Raw genomic sequence first — 22795 nt, forward strand, 5'->3', positions numbered from 1 at the left:
CGAGGATGCTTTGGCTGCGTGTCTCTCTTATTCTCTCCGAGGGCTGAGGTTTGGGTCAGCGTTGCCAAAGCAAACACCTCCATATTCCACCTCATAGGAAACAATATGAACCTTTCACACACTTCTTGCTTTCTGTACCTTCCATCTGGAGTTACCTCATTCCTACTCAGGGTGCTTGCTGGCTTATCCATGTGAAGCACCTCTTTCAGTTTTGTATCCATTACAGCATTGTTGCAGTTCATAATTACATTGTGTTTACATTTCTCCAGCTGCCGCATGTCTAAACCATCACGAGTCACGCTTGTTGTGTGCGAGGTGCTTCGCTCGCTATGCATATTATCTGTACATGTGTGTGAGAGACAGAGGGATGAGGTCCGAGAAGACATGCACTCACACGCACATCTCTCTCGCACCCACTCTGTCCGCCTCCCTCTCTATCCATCTCCTGCGGTTATCAGGCTGATTTTATCACCCTGTTAGCTGCAGGGAGATTACCAGTGACAAACTGGGATGGCTAAATCGGCTTGGTAAACTCGCTGACCCTGCAAACCACCACCACCACCACCCCCCGAGCCACTATCTTCTTAACACCACCTTACATGGGCATAGAGCGTGGTCTGCCAAAATAACAGTCTCAACACAGATAATGCTCTAAGGATCTTTCGAGGTAGAAACTAAATTTAAAAGATGAAGGTAGAAAAAACAGAATCAGGCCAAGGTACACGGGCACTAATCCAGTAAATTTCATCTGTTGAATAGAGTTGATAGCTGCTAAACAAGGGCAAGAGAGATAAGGGAGGTACTAATATCTACTTTAAAGCAATGTTTTTTACTACTGAAACAGAACTTCTGAAAAAAAGAACAAACATAAAGTGGTGAGTTGGGGACAACCTCTCCCACCAGATTGATTCCTCACGTCTTAAGGGAACCTATTATCTCGTTCTGACTCAGAAAGAGGATAAGAGAGCAGAGCCATAGAAGGCCCCTTAAAACTACCATGGTTTACGAACGGCAGGCTTATAGCATCAGAGAGCAGGAGGCAATCACTGACTCCTGCTCTCTGCTGTCTTAGATCTTCTTCAGCGGCTGCAATAAATATGCTGGTTCAGGAGGGGTTAGGGTCAAGTTATGTGCTTGAAAAGACCAGAACTAGTTTGTATGACGTGTTAGAAATCAAATACAGGCACAATATAATTTTAACATTGCGACAACAGCACATTTTCCTCCTGGAAGGCGTTCGTAGTGTTGAACATCAGTTGTTCACATGAAAAGTGACAGAAGTGGTTGTGTCAAGAATTAAGAAAAGAGAGCTGGGGAGAGAAGTGCAAACCCTGGCTCTTTTCTCACCTCAGCACATATGGCTAATCACGGCGTGAAGTGAGCATCAATGTCGTTTTGTTTTGGAAAGTTACGAAAATGGTCAAACACGCCCCCCCCCTTCTAATCCGACAATGGAAAGGTGTGGGAGGGAAGGGGCATTCTGGAGTAATTCAACCATATGACAAGTGTGACCGAAGAAACAGCTTCGGCCCTGTGACTCTCCGTTCCCATGGGAGCACGTGTTAGGGGTGCAGCCCATTTGGAGTTTACCCTGGCTGATGGACCCAGTGAGGCAGCGGCGGCTGAAAACACAAAGCTGTTTATAAAAGGCTAATCGCCTTCATTTCAGATGAGCGCCTTTTGAAAAGGGAAAGGAAGTGATAAAGCAAAATGCAATGATGCTGCTGACATACATGTGGAGAAATGGGATTTGTCTTCTAATCCCACTTCCTGTCCTCACGCCCTGGGAATCAGGGGGCAAATCGGAAGTCAACTGATCCAAGAGAATATGGAGAAGAGGCATGTCCCATCAGCCTCCCGCTTCCATCAACATCATCGGCCTTGTGTCAGGTGTGACAGATGAAAGGCCAGAGAAGCTCCAAATGGGAAATAAAATGGCAAATAAAAGTATTTCCTGCCCCAACCCACAACTTCTATTCTTAACCCTGCCACCCCCCCACTCCCCCAACAACAAACAGGAAGATTAGCGCTGAGGTGGCACCGCATACACTTATCCAGGGTGAAGGAGCAGCAGGAGTCTGGTGGGAGGAAGAGACCTGGAGCAGAGCCACAATGGCTGCTGTCACAATCTGTCCTGCCTTCCTGTCATTCTCAGGAAGGGGCTAGAACAACTGGCCTCCCACACTGTGACCCCACACTGGCTTGACAAATAAGGCATTCATAAGCACTGAGCATGATAGTAGGTCACTGGTGTCACATACATTAGGACGCCTTATCCTGTGTCTGTTCACATGTAAATCCTCCAGCGGCCTGTCAGGATGCACCTGAGAGACACAGAGATGTATTGTCACATTGAGACATTTTTCAAACCAAGCCAAGAAAGCCCTTTTCCTTTAAACGCGCCGTTTTCAAGGAGATGTTGCTCCATTGATACAAATAAAACTACGGGTTACTTTCCTCCTTTGGGTGGAAACTCTTTGGAAATACTTCACGGTGAGACTGCAGAGGATGCCGACTTACTTTTCCAGAGCACAGCATGGAAAACAGTTGACGTGAAGTCAATGGCAAGAAAGAGAGAAAAATGAAAAGCCTCAGCTTGAAGTCAGCCCGTGGCAGTTTCAACCTGACTTTTTGATTCCTTTTGGTGTCATTTGTTGTTTTCTGTCACACCAGAAATATCACACAGCCCGCCATTTAATCATATTTATGAGATGCAGTGTCATTCATGGTGAAAGGCAAATATTTTTTAATGGAAACCCCTGAGCAGATTCGTACAAAGATGACAGCTCCGCTGTAGTGCAAGCTATTAAAAATCACTTTCTAGCTGAAATTTGACAACAAGCTTTCAGCACGTTTGAATGCAGCTGAACCTGGAGGCTGAGTGTGTGGTATTAAGTGCTGTGATTCTGTGGATTAATCCAGATTTAACCCTATAATGCCTTTTGTGTAATATTTATCTAGAACTCTAACATCAAGATCAGTCATAACTGAGAAACCTGTTTTATACAGCAGTTGAAAATATACATATGAAAAAACAAGATAGATAAATATCCATAAAATCTTTCATGCGTCAGACGTTACAGGGTTAATGAGTTACTGCCCATTAACAATCTTCAATCTACCTCCCATTCCCGTATCGGTCCTGGTTCTGTTTCTGGTTAAGCACAGCAGCAGGGTCTCGGTATATTCTTCAACATTCCTATAGAGCCGGTGTTTAAGACCTCTCCACTTTCACTGGCTTTAACATTTAACAGAGAGAGAGAGGCTGAGAGAGATCCATCTTCATTACAACAAGGCTGTTCTGGTCTCATGGCTGACTGTTTCTCCCAGGTGCACACGCCCTCTGGAACCAGACAGCAGAACCAGAGACGGCAGAGTGTGTCTGTACCTCCTGAGTGCGTCCAGCATGTGGGGATTATGGTCTGACATGAAGCTGAGACATGCCAGGTTAAGATAAGGGAGGACTGGAGGTAACAGGGCTCTTTCAGTCAGAGCTTTTGTGTTTGTCTCTGTGGGTGCTGCTCCTCAGCGTGCACAGCGCTGCGTCTTTCTTCTTCTGGTACAAACACTGGAGCGCATGCTTTCTGCTACCTCCTCTGGTTTCGGCACTAAATCAGCATTAAAATGAATTTACCGTGCTAAATGCATTCAGGAAACCAGAGGTATGCACATAACTGCGGCCAGACAGATACCATATAATCGTGATTCATTGCTTCGCAGGGTGTAGTAATTCATAGTCGTAGTGCATGTGGATCTCCGCTGAGCTGGAACTCAGGGCTTGGAAGTGTTAGAGTGATGGCAGAGAGGTTGTAACCCTGAGCCCAGTGAGTCATTTTCTACATACACTCTCCCGCTCTCTCTTTTACCCCTGTTGAACACAGGCTCATTGCGATTCTGGACAGGCCATCCAGTAATGCCACTTTACCCCAGGCAATCCCTGTTTCCTGATTCTACTCAGGCTGAGGAGAGATAACCCTGACCCTGAGCTAATCCCAGATTAAACCAGAACGTAAAGAACTGCCACTGCTGCCCGGTGACCTCTGACCTCCTCATGTCTCCTGGCTCAGGCTGCAGCAGCCCTGCTGACCAGAAGGTCTTATCCAAGCACAGACCAGAGCAGATCAGGGCATTTGTACAATTTAGAATAATCCAGCTCAGGTTGCTCAGGATGGAGGCAGAAACCTGTAACTTCTTCGGTATAGTCTCCTGTGATTGAAAAAAAAAAAAAAATGAGGAAGTGATTCACAACTGCAGTTAATATGTATGCAGGAGCTGACATGTGGGATGAGAACGAGGCAAGATGTGTCACTGTTGAGCAGGAGCCTGTTCATAAAACACATGTCCATTAAAACAGAGCCGTGTTTGTGCAGATGTGTGCGATTAGATCAAGACTCTCTTGAGAGGATCTCCTTCCCTACCAGTTCTCCACATTTCACATCCTCCTCAGCTGGAACCTTCGCTCCTCTACATTTGCACTGCATCGAGAGAGAAAGGTGTTCATTTGTTTGGAGAGAGAATGAGGTGCAGGTTCAGCAGCACACATTACTGACTTGAAATGCATCAGTGGTTCTGGTTTGAGGTCCAAACAAGGGGAAGGTTAAAAGATGACACAGTGATGGTATAAGGGATTCTTCGTCGCCTTGTACGTGTTGTTCTACCGATTCTGTACCAGAGCACATCTGTCTGCTGTTACAAGAGTTTACATGAAAAAGAAGACAAATGTGCACCTCCTCCCCTCACCCCTTACCCCTCACCCCCGCCCCCTTACCCTCTCTGCCTGTCCATCAGCATGCTGGGCTCTGCAGGCATCAGGAGAGGAGCTTAGGTGATGGGAGCCAGAGGCCCTGTGATAAGGCCATCTCTCCGCATGAGAGCTCATCAGAGCTGACAGTGAATACAAATTGGTGCCATTAGCGAGGGGGGGTGGGGGGGTGGATGGAGGAGGGGGCGTGGCACGGCACTACAGCGGCTCCTAATTATAGAGTGGTTGAGCCCCCCCCAGGTCGGCAGGGGAGTGGCGGTGCACGGGGAGGGGGTGCCTGTGGTAACGAGGTGGCGTTGGCGGTAAACAGTAAGGTGTCGGGTCTCACACCGACACAGGGGCATCATGGTGCAACTTGTGGATACTATGAGATCAGGAGTGGCGCTTAATGATGTGTGGTATGGGAGCACTTTTATTGTGTATCCACTATGATGGATCACACTCAACATACGTTGAGACAAGAGAGGGTCATGCCTTCTCCCCGATGAGGCTGCTCACAGCAAACAGAATACAAACATCTTACCATGACCAGCCAGGTCGCTGCACTTTCCTGTGGTGAAGCCCTGCAGGGAGACCCATCAAAGTCACTGAAGGGCTGTTTGTGAGGTTTCATTCTTTTTTCACAATCTGAATTTGATGTTGTGTCACACAGGGGAAGCACATTTGATCATGGTTATCGTACTCCTGTTCATCAGTGATTCATTTATTATTTGCAAAGTGCAAGGTATGCAGTGTGACTGACCTATCACAGCCTTTTAATTTACGAAATAAAAACACCGTTTGCAACCATAAATTAGATGACTAAGCAGAAAAATCTCAAGTGGGAGTCTTTAGAAGTGTAGACCTTCATCTGCCGTGGCTGAGAAGAAACCACAAACAAGGATAGAGTCTGTGCAGTGTTTGCCTGGAGGCTTCAGTGTGTGTCGCCCTGTCGGATGGTCAAAGAATGTCTAAACCCCCCCCCCACACACACACACACACACACACACACGCTCACTGGAATTGAATACATTTTTGTAACTCTCCAAAACCAGTGCTCAGAAATTGTGACCTCGGACTTGGCTGCAGAGGTAAGAACAAAAAAAAAAACCCCACAAGATTTAAACTCAGGCCATGTCCATAAGTGTGCGGCGTTATCCCCATTTAAACAGGAATCACATCTCCATGACAACAGGCTTTTCTCCCCACCTTTAAATCCAGCCATTCAGAACTTCTGCCTTGAGGTTCAGTCGGCCACATCTCATGTAATAGTTTGTTTCAAGCATACATTTGTGACTGCACTCACAGTAATCAACTTAGAGAGATGATAATGACTAGTACTTACAAGAGGTGACGATCCCTGGCAGGTTAACTTTCAAAGTTTGAAATAGTGAAAGAAGTTGCTTGTGTTGATGCTTTGTGCGCATGAGGCAGGTGTTTGCACAGGCGTGCTGTTATGTCTGTGTTTTCTCTCCTAGCAGCAAGCTGCAGAGCCCAGCTCTCCGCCAACAGGCAGAGACACACACAGAGGACGCAGCGAAGCTTGACCACGTCTCCGAGAGCACATAACAAAAGTTTAGCACTGGGTCAGATCATATCTCTGGATCCAACGCCCTTGCGTATTTGTTATCTGCTGAATGACGCGTCCTATCTGATGTGACACAGCGGCCCAAGCCGCTGACCGCTTTTATTATCCTCCGTCCCACAGAGCGACTAAGCCGAGGCGAGCAGCTGCTGCGTTCGCATGCTGTTATCGTTCCTTCTCATTTAGCGGCACAGCGAACCTCATACCCACCATCCAGTAATCACACAGGCATTCTTTAACAACTGTGTCACTTCTCTGCTGGCTTTGAAGCGTGCAGCTTACACAAACCCAAATAACTCATGTAAATGTTTGACATGAAGACAAGTTGTGTTGAAAGAGGCTGTTGAAGGAGGGTGAGGGAAGGCACTGTGGGCCCGGAGAGGCACTGATTAGGAGTGACTCTGCTAACAAGATAGCAGCGCAGGTGCCAGTTCAGCCTTCCAGCGGCCACACACTTGTCCAAATGCAGGACGGGGTTCTTTAATCTCCATCTTCATGTTTGTGAGCTCAGTGATTGCCCCTATACCTGGCACTTCCTCATCCTGCAGATACAGGAAATCACTGTTAGAAAGTTGTGCTAGATTAAGATAAGAGGGAGAACCACAGCTGCTCTCAGATAGAGGCATCTGGATATAAGCCAACTCCATTCCTACTGTGTAGATTCAGTGAAACCTCTGACTTTTCTCGTAAACTAACTGTATACAAAGAACTCATCTGAAAAATCGTCGCGTTTTGTGAAATGTACACACAAAAAGCTGGTGTACAACAAGATACTTGTACTTTTTGGGGCTTTTTTGCAGCTTTGTCTGGACACTTTGTAGGAAGGTGCAAACTCATTTACACCCAACAGTTAAATACCACACAGAAAGTCAATATTTAAACATTTAAGTTGCAACTTAAAGAGCTGATTGGTAAAAAAAAAAAAAAAAATAGCTGTAACTAAGTAGTAATTTTCCAGACTTATTGCAATCAGACCAAAGCATCACCCACAGATAAGCCAAGAATATTCTCTAAGTGCCAGCGATTGGCATGTTTGCAGTAGCAAAGTAAATAGAAATCTGCTGAAGCAACATTACAGTAGGATGAAGACAGATTGGCACATTTCTCCCAGATCACACAGCAGACAGCAGCTGTCCGTATGCTCACGCTCACCCTGATTCTCAGGAACATCTCACCTTTCTTGGCAAACCTAATAAACAACAAGGGAAACTGTGGGCAAGAGAATAAATACACCTTCATCATGTTCTGATACCAATACTAGTGTCAGAAAAGCCTCCGATACTGGCTAAAATACGTTATCGGGTACCAGCGAGAATGCAAGTCAATGTGCCGAGCCAACACCACATCATTTTTAGTTAACTTTACAGTTTCACACTCGGACAAAGCAGCAGTTTTCCAAGAAATCGATTCTTCTTTGTTGCTCTAAAACGGTAGCCTACGCAGGAAGTTGCGCTGTGCAGCCACTAGCAAACACTGTTTTAGAGTGGTGTTTCAGATAAATAATGTAACGACAGCTGTTTGCACATTGCCTTTTTACTGGTGGGACATTTTGCTCAGTATGCAAGGCTTTCATTTCAAGGGGTGACAGGAATGTTAGAAAGTGTAGGAAGTGTTATTATTTTTATTTTTTTTATGGTACAGTTAAATTAGATAATAAAATAAATATTCTATGGTATTCATGTATCTGTTCATGTTTTACAAAAGATTTGACCTGAGCCATGCCAGACAACAATGACAGCAACCGTATCTCATACAGGGTTAGTAGTATGCTGGTAATTTTATTTAATTTTTTTGAACGCACTGGTATCGGAGCGGTACTCAGTATCAGCTGATGCGCAGGTTCAGGTATCAACAAGGACAAAATCTCTAACTTTCATACATGGACACTTGAATATTTCACTGACTAAAACTTGTGTCTGAGACTTATCATGTCGAGTCAGTCTCTTAGACCTGCGGCTATGTCGCCTGCGGTGTCTCAACTCATTACTATACCTTGTTAAAAGTTGACCCAACTCCCAACTAGGCAACCCTTGCAATTTTCCACAGAAAAGTCTCTGAGGCTGTTTTGTGCGGCGCTCCATCACTGCAGTTGAAATGAAGTGTGTCTTATGAAGAGTAATACTGGAGTTTTCCTCCTCCTGCATTGACAGCATTCAAAATATTTGGCCAGGATTCCTGACAAGTGCTGCCTTTGATGTGTGAGAGCATGCCACCTCTCCCGCCCCCTCTTAAACACCCTAATTATCACTCCTGCCACTTCGGTGTGTGTGAACTAACACACCTCTTTCTGGCGGGTTGGAAACAGCCTGGGGACACTGCTCAGGTAGTGCAGCTTGTTTGTATAATGTGCCAGGGGCTAACGGGATATTTGTGTCACCGTCTTACACTACCTCAGAAGACTGAATCAAACCCTATTAACACCACATTTTCCAATTTAGTGTCAAATAGGTTATAGCTTGTGTGCTGCAGCTCTGGCGCTTCACTCTGATCTCACTGTGATCTTTGGACAGGAGGACGCGCTGATGCAGTGGCTGCAGTTTCTAATTATCAGCTGCACGTTCCACAAGGGAAAACCACAGACCCGTGAAGTGAGCAGGTGATTGCTACACACTTCGCTCCACATTGCTCATCGCTTCCCTCCCTGTTCTGTGTCAAAGCAACAGACTGCAAACTTTTGTCTCTTCCCATCACCACCCCCCCACCCATCCTCCTCTTAAACTTCAGCAGTGCTCTACAGGGAGCAATGCAGGCTTCAAGCAGCAACACGCTCTGCGCTGTCACTGGCAGTGGCTTGCACTTTTAATTTACCCAATCTGAAACCAGAGAAATATGCAACGGGGTGGAACACCCATATCAGTGTCAGGTAGCGAGTGTGCGCTGCGCTGTCAAGTGCCAGGATGTGTATATTTACTCCCTCTTAATTCTCTTTTCTCTGCAATGTTCTGTTTAAACACACACACACGCTCTGGAGTTTTCCGTGATCCAATCGTCAGCCGATGCTTCTTGTGAATTTGCCAGGAAAAGTTATGAGCGGGGTGGGTTGTGTACTGTTAAGTCACGCTGACTGCAGTAATCGCTCCTTAATGAGAGGAAGTTCTAATGTTACTGAAGCACACGGCAGGGGAGGATGCATTAACAGCTGAATATGATACATAAAATCCAGTCTCCTCTTTCCCTTGTGTCACAGGATGGTGGGAAACCATTGCATATAAGACGGCATTAACTAGCGGGCTTTCTTATTTCTGGAGACGTGATCTTGAGAGTGCACCGCGTGCCAGTGAACTTTTCCTGTCCAAACATATTTCCAAAGTAAACTTGGCCCGTTGGCTATTAATTTAAGATGGAGAGATATGCTATAACATGCAGGCCTGCAGCCCCGGAGATCACCGTCAGCAGCCAAGTATTCTCTCAGGAGGAGGAGGAGGGCACGCTCAGTCTGACAGTGAGGCATGTCTCTCCTCCATGTTACTATACCTCATTTAACCAGGCAGGCTTACAAGAATACATTGTTATTTATAATGGTCTGAGGAAGGGGCTGCAATAGGATAGTGGACCACATCCAGCACTTCCCAGAACAAACACTATATTGTACTGCAGGCCAGTGACCAGCTCCACTGCAGCAGCTGAGGGTTTAAGCATGAAACACTCCTGCACAGATCTGCACGAGGACAGTGTTGCATTTACCAAAGCAGCCTCACACAGCAAATGAAGAACTCAGTCTCAAGAAATGAATCGAATGCACTGCAATAAAAACGTATAGGCCAATAAAATAAAAGAAACCATCTGTGTACTTTTTGCTATTTGGCTGCTCGTTTTACTGTTGGCCCAGCCTCAGTGCTACTGGATAGACTTCACCGCTCACACAATCAGTGTTTTCTCATGCAGAGACTGTGTTTGTGGCTGAGATTTTGCAGTTGTGCAGGCAGAGAGATAAAACAGTTAACCTCTAACTCTCAACCTCAAGCCGGTAGCATTTTAGATGGATGCGTTAAGGCGTGGTGTGTGTGAGGATTAAGGGCTTTTTAAACGGTTTAAGTCTGTTGAGAGTCTCGTGAGTATTCCCTGGAAGCGCCATGTACTGTACGCCAAAAGTGTGCCAGGCGATGTGACGATCTGATTTTATATTGTGATGGATCTTGAAGACGTCCATGATGTACTGTACGTGGTCTACGTTCACAAGCCGACTTCCTACTAGACAGCTGTGCTCATCAGCCAGTTTATATCACGTGTCTCTATCAGAGGATCTCTTATGTGTGACGTGATTGAAAAATTATTCAAAGTGAGATAGCAGCATAGCAAAGGAGGATCCGCTTCTAAAAAAAGCACTTGACGTCAGTAGGGTGGCAGTGGGCCCGACTATGCACACTAGAGATATTTCCGAAAGCAAACTTATCTGTAAAAAAATTTTTTCGGGCAACAGTTGGCACTTCTGATGGTAATGCGATAAATCTGATCTCATGTCAGTGCAACCCCACTCGTGTGTTTCTCATGAGGTCCCGAAACATCTGTAGCTATACACAACATTGAGCAGTTGGCTCTGATAATAGCATTAAATTAGATTGTGTTCAGGACTCATCTTACTCAGCTCCCCTGTCCTCAAACACCGGCCCAAACCTTTCCTTGCGGCCTGAGCAGAGCGGTGACTTGTGGGAACCGGCAGCGGGCCGTGTCGGCCTGCAGCACCTCGAGATGCTGGGAGAGAGGAGAGGATTGTCTGAGTTCAGCAGACTGAGGAAAATGGACCGGATCACCTCTCACTAGTGGACTTAGAGTTCTGAGCTCCCACTCCTACGTAATTACTTTATTTTCTGTGCACTTTTACACGTGCACTGCTGTGCACATGAATGACAAAGCTGACCACTGACCGCCTCTTATTTCCGTGCAAGTGCGGGCGTGCTCGCATATGAAAGTACCTGTATGAGTAAGGGCAGAGACATTGAGTGCGAGGATCAGGTTCCCTCACCGGCTTACTTTCACCTCTAATAGAGCCATTGCCATTCCACTGTGGTGGGGGGTGGGGGGGGGGGGGGGGGGGTGCGGGATGCAGTGCAGTCCCGAAAACAAAGCCGCCGCTGTGTGTGTGCAGACCCCCCAGAGTGACCCTAAACCGTACGCGCAGTAATGGGCTACTTTAAGAGTTTGTCTGGCTCTAATACACACACTTGTACACTGCTCCCAGCCTCTAAATCTCCAGGATAAGACTGTGTGTGCAGAAAATGCTGTCATGGCCTAATGTGGCTCACAAAGAGCACAGTAGCTCAGCCTCTCTGAGCCTTTCCTGTTTGAAAACGTAATCTCCCGCAGAGTTTGTAGCATGTAGTGTAGGGATCTTTTTCAAATTTAACCAACCTTTGTTTTTGCTCATTTGAAACTTAGTAAAAGTAGCTTAGCAAAAGCCTCCTTCTGGGAATTGCTTTAACACTTTAACACAATCCTACAAATTGCTCTTTATCTTCTCTACATAGACGCCACAAGAGCCTCTCCTCAGCATCATCTTTGAGCAGCTCAGTCTCTCTGACTGTGGCCCGGTGTTTGCCTGGCAGCAGCCTCAGTCCAGGGACCTGCTGGGCTTGTTTTCCACAGACAGCCTGACCTCCAGAGCAGCGTAGAGCTCAGTCTGCTGCTGTTATACATCCCTCCATCAACATTTCATACGAGCACAAAGCCATGTGCCCCTGCCTGAGGCGAAGGTTGACTTTGGGTCCGAGATGAGAAAGGCTGACAGAATAGGGAATGATGTAGAGACGGTGGAACGCCTTAAGTCTTTTATTTTTCATTTCAGCAGTTTCATACTTATGGTGTCAGAAGGCCCAGTGGCATTTAGGCTTTGGCTTGGGCTCCAGATGTAAATCCTGTGCAGCAGTGCCTCTACAGAGCCCTGAAGAGTCTTAAATGGTTTAAGATACTTGAGCTCTGATTCATCCAGTCGTAATGAAAGAGCAAGGGGAATTCTGCAGGTGTGATTTCTTCAACCACACCATCATCTAACAGGCGTAGCTCTCTTGTGATGTAGCCTACATCACAATTAGATATGGTGGATAAGTGCGAGGAAAGACGTGCCATTAAGAGTTCATTACAGTGAGCCATGTTTTTGCGGTGATGTAGAATTTGGACAAGCTGTGGAGTACATCCACACCAGACTGTGTGTGCATTATCAGATGATTGTGAGATTAGATTACATATGTTTGTTTCTTAACGTGCAGCTCTGTATGGGGTTTGCTGTTGCTATGCACTGTTCACATTCCCTCCTCAGCTGACAGACGGTCCCATCCAGCCTCTCTCTCCGACAACAAACACACACTGAGGAGTCGCTGACAACCTGCTTCAGGAAGGGCTTTGACCGGCCCTCGGAATGTGTGTGTGTGTGTGTGTGTGCACAACTCATTCTTATCCGGTCCTGTGTGTTTCACTCTATCCCCACACACACATAAACACAGCTAGAGTGTATTGGGACTCATCATTCAACTTAAGTCTCCAACAAAAATAATCACAGGCTCCGACCACATGTTGCCGCTCCTCTGCGCTGGGCTCTGACAGCTGTCAATCACTCTGCTGACCTGTAAACATTCCTTCGGTGGGCACAGTTATTAAATCAAACTGTACAAATATAGCAAATCTAATGCTATTAATCTTTGCTTATTGACGTAACCCCGCGTTAAATTTAGATCTGGCTGGAAAGACTGGTAATATCAGATTCCATAGGGAGACTGTTTAAAAAGGTCTCTATTTTAAGGCCCAATGGTGGACATGTTGATGGCTTTGCATGCTTTGGTGTCCAGACCTCTTCCTCAGAACCACCTGACAACCTCGCAGGAATGTTTCCCAGTCACTTCAAACACACTGAATATGACCGCACATGCAGAGCTTGCAAAACATATAGCTGTTTGTCAACCGTCCGAAACATTTCGTCTTATTTTTAAAAGTCTCAGGTGTTGATTTTGAAGTCCCGACACCTCCCACGTTGACGACGTTTCACACTTCCTTCCTTTTAATCATACACTGGCACACCTTTGTTCTGATATGTCAAATGTAAACAGTCAAAACAAACTGTTTCTGACAGTTTATCCTCTGGTTTCTCTCCACCACATTTTGGCTGCTAAATCAACACAAAGCTCAAAGTGTGGTTCCCTGTTTCAGCTCTCTGTGGTGGTCTGCTGGTCGTAGAATAAAGCTAAACAGTGAAACAGGGACTTTCCTGCTGTTCGACTGAAACCTCAGTGTATGTGAATGCCACCCTCTAATGCCTCTCCCCTATAGATAGTGGGGGAGTGTGTTTGTCTATGGCGTGGCATGGGGCCTGTGCTGTCTTAGCGGTGGCCTCTCTGCCCTGCCTGTACACAGTCGCTGAACCAAGAAGAACATATCATACAAACACTCCAACACAGAGCAGGAGGAAGATAGGGTTACTCTCGACATGAGGGGACGTGTTGACTGCATTGTGATACCAAAGGCGCGTACTCCTCTGACCTTCAGAGAGTGGCGTCCAAACAGGGATGCAAGAGTTTAAGTCTACCTCAGTAAATCCACTTTACCCAAAACAGTAAACATCATATCTAACTGTCAAACTTTTTTTCTGCCTGGAAGTCACAGACAGCCGATGATGAGAGACTCTCTAGATCTTCTGATCCACTCAGGCGGTATTAAGACATCAACACAGCGTGACAGACACTCAGTAGCACTTGTCTCTAATGTGCGGTGTTAAGTTACAACAGTGTTGGTGGAAAACCATCAGATAACTCCACACGGGCATGCAGGAGTGGCATGAGGAATGTGTCAGTTGCGCATGCATATGTGGGCGAAAATATGCGTGTGCACCACAGCTGTCATTAATGGATATATTCCTGTCTCCAAACAGAGCTGAGATCCACCGGTACCGCTCATCACTTCGCCTACCTCCTCAACACGTCCGACTACCGGATCCTGCGTATGGACGAAGACCACGACCGCATGTATGTTGGCAGCAAGGACCACATCCTGTCCCTGGATCTCCATGACATCAACAAGGACCCACATATCGTAAGACCCATTCCCACTCCCCCCCCCCTTCTTAACTCAAACTCCTCTGGCCTCTTAAATGGGCTGTTACACTGGGATCAGTGCTTACAGCAGCTGCCCCCAGGGCAAAATGTTCTGTTCTTTTGCCCCATAGACAGCAGCCATTTTGGTTAGCTCACATTTAGTTTTTGTTGTCATTAAAAGTGTAATTGGGTTATGACAATCCTAACAGGACTAATATTAGCCTGGGTGGATTTCCATTTGCAATTCAACCTCCTAAATCTGGTAAATAGAGTTTGGATTGTAACTATAAAACGTCCTGTGTTTCCCGCACTCGCAGATCCACTGGCCAGTGTCCGAACGAAGAAGGATGGAGTGCCTTGTGAGTGGGAAGGACGCCAATGTAAGTACGCGTGCTGACAGCGTGCGCAGCCTCAGCAGGGTTGTTCAGCTGAGATGATATCCATCAACTTGATAGCTTGAAAAAAATAAAATATATAGTTTTTCAAAAGCGTTGCGTTCAAAGCATACAGCTACCTCCATCGCGCCTTTAGGTTTTAATGCAAGGAACCTGCTTGAATGGCACTCACCTGTGGGGCTCAGACTTGGCCCAGTAAAAACGCTGGTTCCCTTCTGTCTAGCCAAATAGACAGGAATGGATGGAAGCAGAGAAGCCAATCTCACCATCCTCCTCTGTGCCAGGCCAGGGTGGGAAGCACAACACCACTGGCTGATAGTTTGATATATTGTCCAAATATAGTTAGAAGCACAGTGTTACTGGTGTATTTTAAATGAGAGTCACTCAGCCTTAGCGTTCGGTAAATCTGCAGGAGGTGTACCAGTAAAATAAGGCCGTGACTGCGCCTATTAGATGTTTATTGCAGCTTAATTTACTCCAGTCTTTGTGCTTCCAGGAGGAGTGTGCAAACTTCATCCGTCTGATCGAGCCCTGGAACCGGACTCAGCTGTATGTCTGTGGGACAGGAGCTTACAATCCAGTCTGTACCTTTGTCAACCGTGGACGCAAACCTCAGGTTAGGACCAAAGACCTGAACACTGTACAGGAGAAGGTGATATCTCAGCGGCTTTCTCCATCTGCATCGTGAACAGCATAGCTCGGCCTCCCTTTTTCTTTCTCTTACCCAAGCTCTTACTCTCCATCCACCTTACATTTGGTTCACTTTACAATGATTTCCCTCCATCATTAAGCCTGCTCATGGTACCTTGCCTCTGCGTCTGGCAAATCAGCCAACACAGCCTCACCAGCACACAGCTGTCGTCCCCAATGAGCTGTTAAAGCTGTTCTGTTTAGTCTCAGCCTCTAATGGGACCTCTTGAATTTCCTAAACCAAGCCAGGCATCACTACCTCGCCATACTCCCCTTTAACACCTCACTCTTCTTTAAATATCACACTTGTTCCCTAATGATGACCAGGGGACTTTTAAAAAAGGAATAAATAAAAAGTAAATTTCCCACTGGACTTTCCCCTCGAGATCACAAAACAGCGCAGAGAACATGCGCCCACAAGCGCGGCTTCCACGAGCCCCTTGTTGCGTACGGATCCTAAATGACCCCATACTAACGAAGGCCTTGCATCCATTCACTCACCTATCCATCCGCCCCTTCATGCATCCATCCAGGCCACCCGCCAGCCGCTACCATGTGAGACGTTGGGTAATTGGAAGTGGGAGCTCCCATTATGGGGTGCCAGTGGAATGTTCCAGTTCTAGTCCATTAATGAGAGGGCTGTTATTTTCTCCGTCACATTGAACAGACAGGTCTGAGTCGTCCCCCCGCGAGCACCTCTCTCAGCTGGGCTGGGGGGGGTGGACCATGATTGCAAAAAAAAAGATTTAAATGATAAACTGTAAAGACACACCCAGACATACATAAGGAGAGTTTCTTTTTTTTTTTTTGTCATAGTTAATTCAACATTCACATGGATTGTTGTCATATGATTAAACCGCTGCAGGGTATATCCACAGGGTGCGTTCTCAAGAGCCTCAAGTATGAGTCTTGTAGCGTTTGTAAACTGTAACAGTTGAATGTTTTACTTTGGCAGCAGCTTTGAAGGGAACGTATGTAGCATACTGTGAGAGCCTTTAGTGACTCAACCACAGGATACAGAACTATTATTGTTGCCTTTTCCACCATCTGGTCAAATAAAGCTACACACATTCCCCACACAATCTTGCACACGCACATGCATACACACCATTTCCCTCATGCACTTATGCATTATATTAATTTCAGTAGTGTTGGTTCGGGGAGTTTCTCACCGTGTGTAGAAGTCAGGACAGATTCATGCGATCTGCAGGGAGGTCAGGAGGAAGGTCCTTACTCCTTCGTCATCAGTGGCGTAACATCCAGACTGTGTTGCTGTCTCCTGTTTTAGACGTCCATGTATCTACAGATGGCCCAGGCCAGAGGAAGGGCTAGCCGCGCAGCCGAACCCAGCGCGGTGCACGAGACACTCGGACTAAAGGTGCGATGTGGGCCCTGTCTGCACCGCAGCCCTGCGTACTGCCTGGGCTCGTGGTCACCAGCAGCATGTTCCCTGTCTTTGTGTCTCAGCTCATTTTTGTCAACACCATCTTTAACTTGACCATCGTTTGTTTTATCTCCGTAACATTTAGCATGCATCCTTTCCAGTCCGTGCACAATCTGTTCAGTTTTGTGTCATGTGGAAATGCATTTAATTACATGTCATTTTCTCACGTGTTTCACTCATATTTTCTTTGTGTGAGCCTCATTGTCTGAGAAACCTTTTCTTATCCATCATTGTCCTTTTTGTGCTTTTGCGTTTGTGCTAAATGCCATATTTTGCATGAGAGCGGGATTTTCAAGTGGAAATGGCTTCTCAAAATTCTGTTGACTTTTGCTGGGCACACATTTAATTACACAGGCTTTCACTCCTGTTTGACGCATGGCATATTCATTATTTATTTAGCATATATATCTGAATGGACATGAACAACAAAGCAGCCTAATCATTCATCCCGCTTATCTGAGACAATGCAGGATGTCCCACCCATCAGTCCCTCACCCCACCGAGCCCTCCACCTTCTGTAGGAATGTGGTGCAGTCGCTCCCACAGAGGCGGCAGGACTAGTCAGCATCTGACCCACTCCCACAGCAGGCTCTGTTAGCCCAGAGCAAACACCAGCCATCTGTAGCCAACTAGCTGTGCAGCAAAGGAAATAAAAGAGCCACATACTTGAACATGTCTCCGCTGTTTGATCACTCCAAGCACTTTGAAACTCAGAAAGGGACTTTTGAAGGGCGTGAGAGCTTCAGGTGAAGTGGGACACTTTTAAAATGTTGCAACTTTTTTTCTTCTCTGATTTTTTTTTAACTGATTTTTTTTTTTTTTTTTTTAAATATGTTGCAACTTTTCTGAAGGGTCATATTTTACCAGCAGGGTTGTAAAAACACGTGCAGGGCACAGTTTCCCTCCGGTACACATAAATGCTTGTGACCTTTTTTTTACACGTCAACATCTGGCGAGTGAGCTGCCAGCACCTTCGCATTTGCACATGTGGTGATTTTAATTTTGTGGTGAGTTTGGCACAGTGCCATATTCTCTCCCCCGATTTAGTGCTGATGGACAATGACAGAGATGTCTCCGTCTCTGTCCCCGTTGGGAGTGAAAAATGGTGATCGGACATGCTCCGGCCTGCGAGGCTGGGCTACAGGACATGTCATCGCATGCCACTGATTCATTTTCCCCTTCTCTCATGCACAAATTCCTGCCTATCACCTATCAGTGCTTGCGTGCAGCGATGCCACGAGCTGTGAGCATCAGTCATCCAGCCTCCATCCCAGGCTTGTTTTCACTGTGCTGGATTACAGGTGTCAGCAGCAAGACTACACAGCCATAGGCACCAAGAAGCTGAGAGATATTTGGCATGCAGCTTATTATGCCAGGAGAAGCGGCCCACAACACATTGTTTTCCGCAGTAGAGTGGCATGGAGATGGATTAGGAATTCCTCGCTTTTCCCGCATGTATTTTTCTGTATGAACGCACGCTCATTATTCCAATACTTCATCCCCCATCAGGCCGTGTAGGTCCCACAGGAGCCAGAGGCAGCTCATTTAGCCTACACAGGGGAATCACAGTGACAAGATGAAGAGTGCTGAATTTATTGCTATCTCCATATGATTTTTCCATTTTAGGAAGAAATCTTCCATCTGGAGCCAGGCAAAGTGGAATCTGGGAAGGGAAAGTGCTCCTACGACCCGAAGCTCAACAGCGTGTCAGCTTTGATCAGTGAGTATCGTCTGGGTTTGGTCACTTGAGGACACAGTCCAGCCCAGCTCATTTTAGGTCTTCATAGGCAACGGCGGTCTCATCCCATATGGATTCTTCATCTTTTATCTCCCGTTTTTTTATATGACCCTTGCACCCTGCTTATAATTTATATTTTTTTTGTCCAGAAAGGTCAAGCCAAGCGTCCTCTTTCATTCTGCGCCGATTTCCCACAGTGAGCTGCTTAGTCTAATCAGCCTAATCATTAAATCCTAAGGAATTCTTCCTTGTTAGGGTGTAGCAGAATAACATGTGCCTATTAATATGTGAATCATTCACAGGGGAATTAATGGCTTGCAATCAAAATATTTGGGAAAAGCTTTTTAGTGATTATGTCACTATTTATAGATAAAACAAAAATTCTTTATTCCCATATTTACCAGGGTTCACACAGTCTTATTTCCCATTGAGTATTGAGTATTTTCACATTTTAATGGTCAATCACAAACTTACGAATCATCATGATTAAAGGAAAAACCTGAATAAATGAGTAGAGAAACATAACAAATGTAGATAGTTCCATTAAAGGCCATTACCATATCTCAACCCAGTTGAGATTTTGAACTGACGTGTTAGACAACACTCCTCACCACCATCATCATCAGTCATCCCACCACTTACACAGATTTGGAGAATCTAAGCAGCACTGAAGCTTCTCTGGAAGCCTGTGATATTCAAGGAAAGTCAATGGACCAAAATATCAAAAATAATTCAGGTGATCTACTTTAATTGAGTAACACCTCTGTATATCTCCATTTTCACTCAGTATCTATCCATCATGACTCAGTAAAATAACATGTAACAAGGCCCAGTCTGGAAACTGTAACTTATCATCTGCTGTAGTACTCATGAAGTCAGTGTCCTCTGTCCCTTTGCCCAAGGTCACTCAGTCAGGTCCAGACCCCACAGTTGCCACCAGTGAAAGCCGATCTCTCTGCGGGGTGAGACAGCGGGTGTAAATCACTGGCACTGCTTTCCCACATTAGCACAGTGCCAGCTGACCAGTATGGAACCAGTGCTGTCATCCAAGATGGATTTAACTCCCACCTCCACCAGTTAGCATCGTACAAGGGACGCTGTTGTTAGTGTTGATAGGGATTAAGAACCCTGTACCACAGCAATAGATTTACCACTGACCACTTACTGCTCAGCTCTCCACCACATTAGACATCCCATCATCCATGGACATTTTAATGATGTGTCATCAATCTCCATGTAGCTCTGCCGAGGACCATGACATTGAATATAATGGTGGTAGGACAGTGTTTTTTGTTTCCTCTGCTCTACCTCCTGCTGTCTCTGTACTCCATCCTAAGAGCTCTGACAGTCACACCTGCTCTCCAGTGGGGCCCTGACAGCAGCTGGAGCACCAACACCTTGCCTTCCTGTGGCTTAACAAGGCTGTTGTGTACATTTGTCAGTCTGCACACATGGATGTGCTCATATTTTATGTGTTTATGGAGTGCACGTGAGGGCTGTGTGACCGCTGGGTTCTGTAATGATATATTTTCCATCTCCTCTAAGTTTTTAATGATAGTTTCAAAGAAAGAACAATGTAAAAGGAGACTGAGTACAAGGAAAATAAAGGGAGGCAGTCAACGTACTGCACTTATTTTATTTTTTAAGGCTAGAACCAAATGAAGAGCCAGAAAATGATTAAGTGGTTATATAGTCAGCAGAGGTTTACTAGCAGTTGTCAAAGTTTCCACAGGAAGTTCCTTGAAAGAAATGCTAAACTCTTAATGACAGGAGAAAGTAACAGAGATCATCTTTAATCCCAGAAAACATTCATTCATTATTGAAAACTTAATTGTCTGTATTTGTTAAATTGAGGCCTAATTCTTGTCTGCAGTGACAACTACAACAAAATGTCAATGTTTTACTCAGCTCACCTGCTGTGCACTGATTAAAACTTAGGTAAAACTTAGTAAAAGAAGGTCCTGCCATTATTAAATGGAATTAAGGAAGTGTTAGGGATGATTAAGCAGTGTGTTTATCTGCTCTTACAGAAGCCATGAATGTAAGCTTGTCTGGCTAGCTGGCTTACTTCCTGCACTTAAGTAACTTAATGTTATTTCTATTTATTTAAGGTAAAGGGCATGTTATTAGTTAACTACATTATGTGGACAGGTTACAGGTCACATTATAAAAGTTATTTGTTCAGGACTGGAATATTGGACTTGGTTAATCCTCATAATCAAATACTTTATTTTGTAAATCGCTGTTTGACATAATTGCTTGAACAACAGTTAAATCACAATTTTACTATTATAATTTATTAGGATTATATTTATTATTATTATTATTATTATTATTATTTGTACCGTGCTAACTGTGGTATTTCTATCATGAAATACATGAACAATGTTGTTCTTTATTTCCATGAATCATCACTTAGTGACTTTTTACCTTCCATATTACATGTTGCACATTGTGTGCAGGCTTCTCGTTTTAAAATGAGTTAGATTGAAACATTAAAATGTTGGCAGGAAACAGACTTCCATACTTTTTTCATCTCCGCTAGCTATTTACAGGTAATAATTTGTTTGATTGAAATGAGGAGCTTGCATTAGTTTACTAATCATGCGCTGTGGTAGAATAGGAAGAAGGAAAAGACGGACAGGTGTAGTAACAGTAATGAACAGGAGCAGGCCTTAGCAAATAGTCAAATAAACACAGTTTCCAATTTCCCAGTAGTTTCCCAACATGGTCCTTTCCAGAAAACGTTATTAAAATTAAATCTCAGTTCTTTTGTAGGAAATTTAAGGAAACTAAAGTGTTATAAATTATGAGAATGTTAATCATGAATAAGGAGATGAAAATAATAATCCTGACCACTGCGTGTCTAAATGAAGGCTAATGTGTAAATGATGATGTTTTTTTAATGGAATGAAGAGTCCTGTGATATTCGGCTCTAAATATAATTTTTGAAACAAAACCTTTGGTATTTAGTGTCAAGGGTGGCGTTGGAGAAATGTCAGACTCAAGGAATTTCGCTAAACTGAGCTGTTTTCTCTCTTTCTCAGATGGTGAACTGTATGCTGGGGTCTATGTTGACTTTATGGGAACAGACTCTGCCATTTTCCGTACTTTGGGGACAAAGACTGCCATGCGAACAGATCAGTACAACTCCAGATGGCTGAATGGTAAATGTGCTATTTAGCCTGTAAACGATACATAGGGCCTTCATCCAGTTTATACATAGTTTTCTTGCATGACTTTATAATATATAATCCAAACACGGCTCCAAATGCATAGCTGAAATGTAAAGATCCTGGTGCATGCATGTGTTTAGAGTAAAACAGGAAGTGCTGACAGTTTATTCATGATTTCTTCTCCCCACAGACCCCACTTTCATCCGCGTTCACCTCATCCCCGACAGCGCGGAGAGAAATGACGACAAGCTGTATTTCTTCTTCCGGGAGAAGTCCTCCGAGATGGGCCAGAGTCCTGTGACCCAGTCCCGCATAGGACGCATCTGCCTGGTGTGTACACATTGAGGAGTGTGTTTATTTTAGGGTGTAAACATAATGAAAAGAAAACCTGCATCGATATGGAAAACAGGCTGGAGTCTCCTGAGGCGAGTCACCCACTGCGTTTGAATGTTTACGGGGCGCAGGACAAGTATTTGGCCAACGCTGATGTGCTGGAATCCACATGTGTCTTTAACCCTCCTGTCTACAATGCATCCCTCTGTCTGTGAGGTTGCCCTCTGAGCTCTGACCCCGTGATCTCCTGACCTCTTCTCCCTGGTAGCCCTAAAACACTTGAAGCTTTTAGTGTACAGAGAAGAGAAAAACTCGCTGCCCCTTTTTTAAGTCCTGTTGAAGTAGACGCCCTCCACAAAGGCCTGTGTGCCGTAGGAATACAAAGCGAGCAACAAAATGTCTCAGAGCTCAAGCTTGCGGGGCGTCTTTCTGAGCCGAGCGTGTGTGTGCTGTAGGAGAAGGCGTGCGTGCATGTGTGAACATTACAGTGGGTATATGAGTACGGGTATGAGTGAGAAAATGTGCCGTACGTGTGCTCGTCGCCTCAGCTGTTCACCGTTGTATTTATTTGAGGGGGTCAGGCGCTGACCCGGCACACAAACACTCATCCCTCTCTCAGCGGGCTCGGCCTCGGCCTCCAGAGACCCGGGCCCGTCATTCTTACTTCGCCACACA

At 45.3% G+C, this 22795-nt stretch overlaps 1 pseudogene across 1 annotated transcript in view; it reads left to right on the forward strand.

Annotated features, from left to right (window-relative positions):
• Positions 1-22795, forward strand: part of LOC111653190 (semaphorin-3F-like) — a 60742-nt pseudogene that overhangs the window by 23162 nt on the left and 14785 nt on the right. The window contains exons 3-9 of the transcript XR_015437095.1: positions 14182-14342; positions 14662-14724; positions 15236-15355; positions 16718-16807; positions 18500-18593; positions 21659-21778; positions 21978-22117. The product of XR_015437095.1 is annotated as a semaphorin-3F-like (transcript). The remainder of the gene's footprint in view (positions 1-14181; positions 14343-14661; positions 14725-15235; positions 15356-16717; positions 16808-18499; positions 18594-21658; positions 21779-21977; positions 22118-22795) is intronic.

This window comes from Seriola lalandi, unplaced genomic scaffold (assembly GCF_002814215.2).
Source record: "Seriola lalandi dorsalis isolate HSWRI2012SDOR001 ecotype SW California unplaced genomic scaffold, Sedor1 jcf7180002054169, whole genome shotgun sequence".
Taxonomy (NCBI): Eukaryota; Metazoa; Chordata; class Actinopteri; order Carangiformes; family Carangidae; genus Seriola; species Seriola lalandi.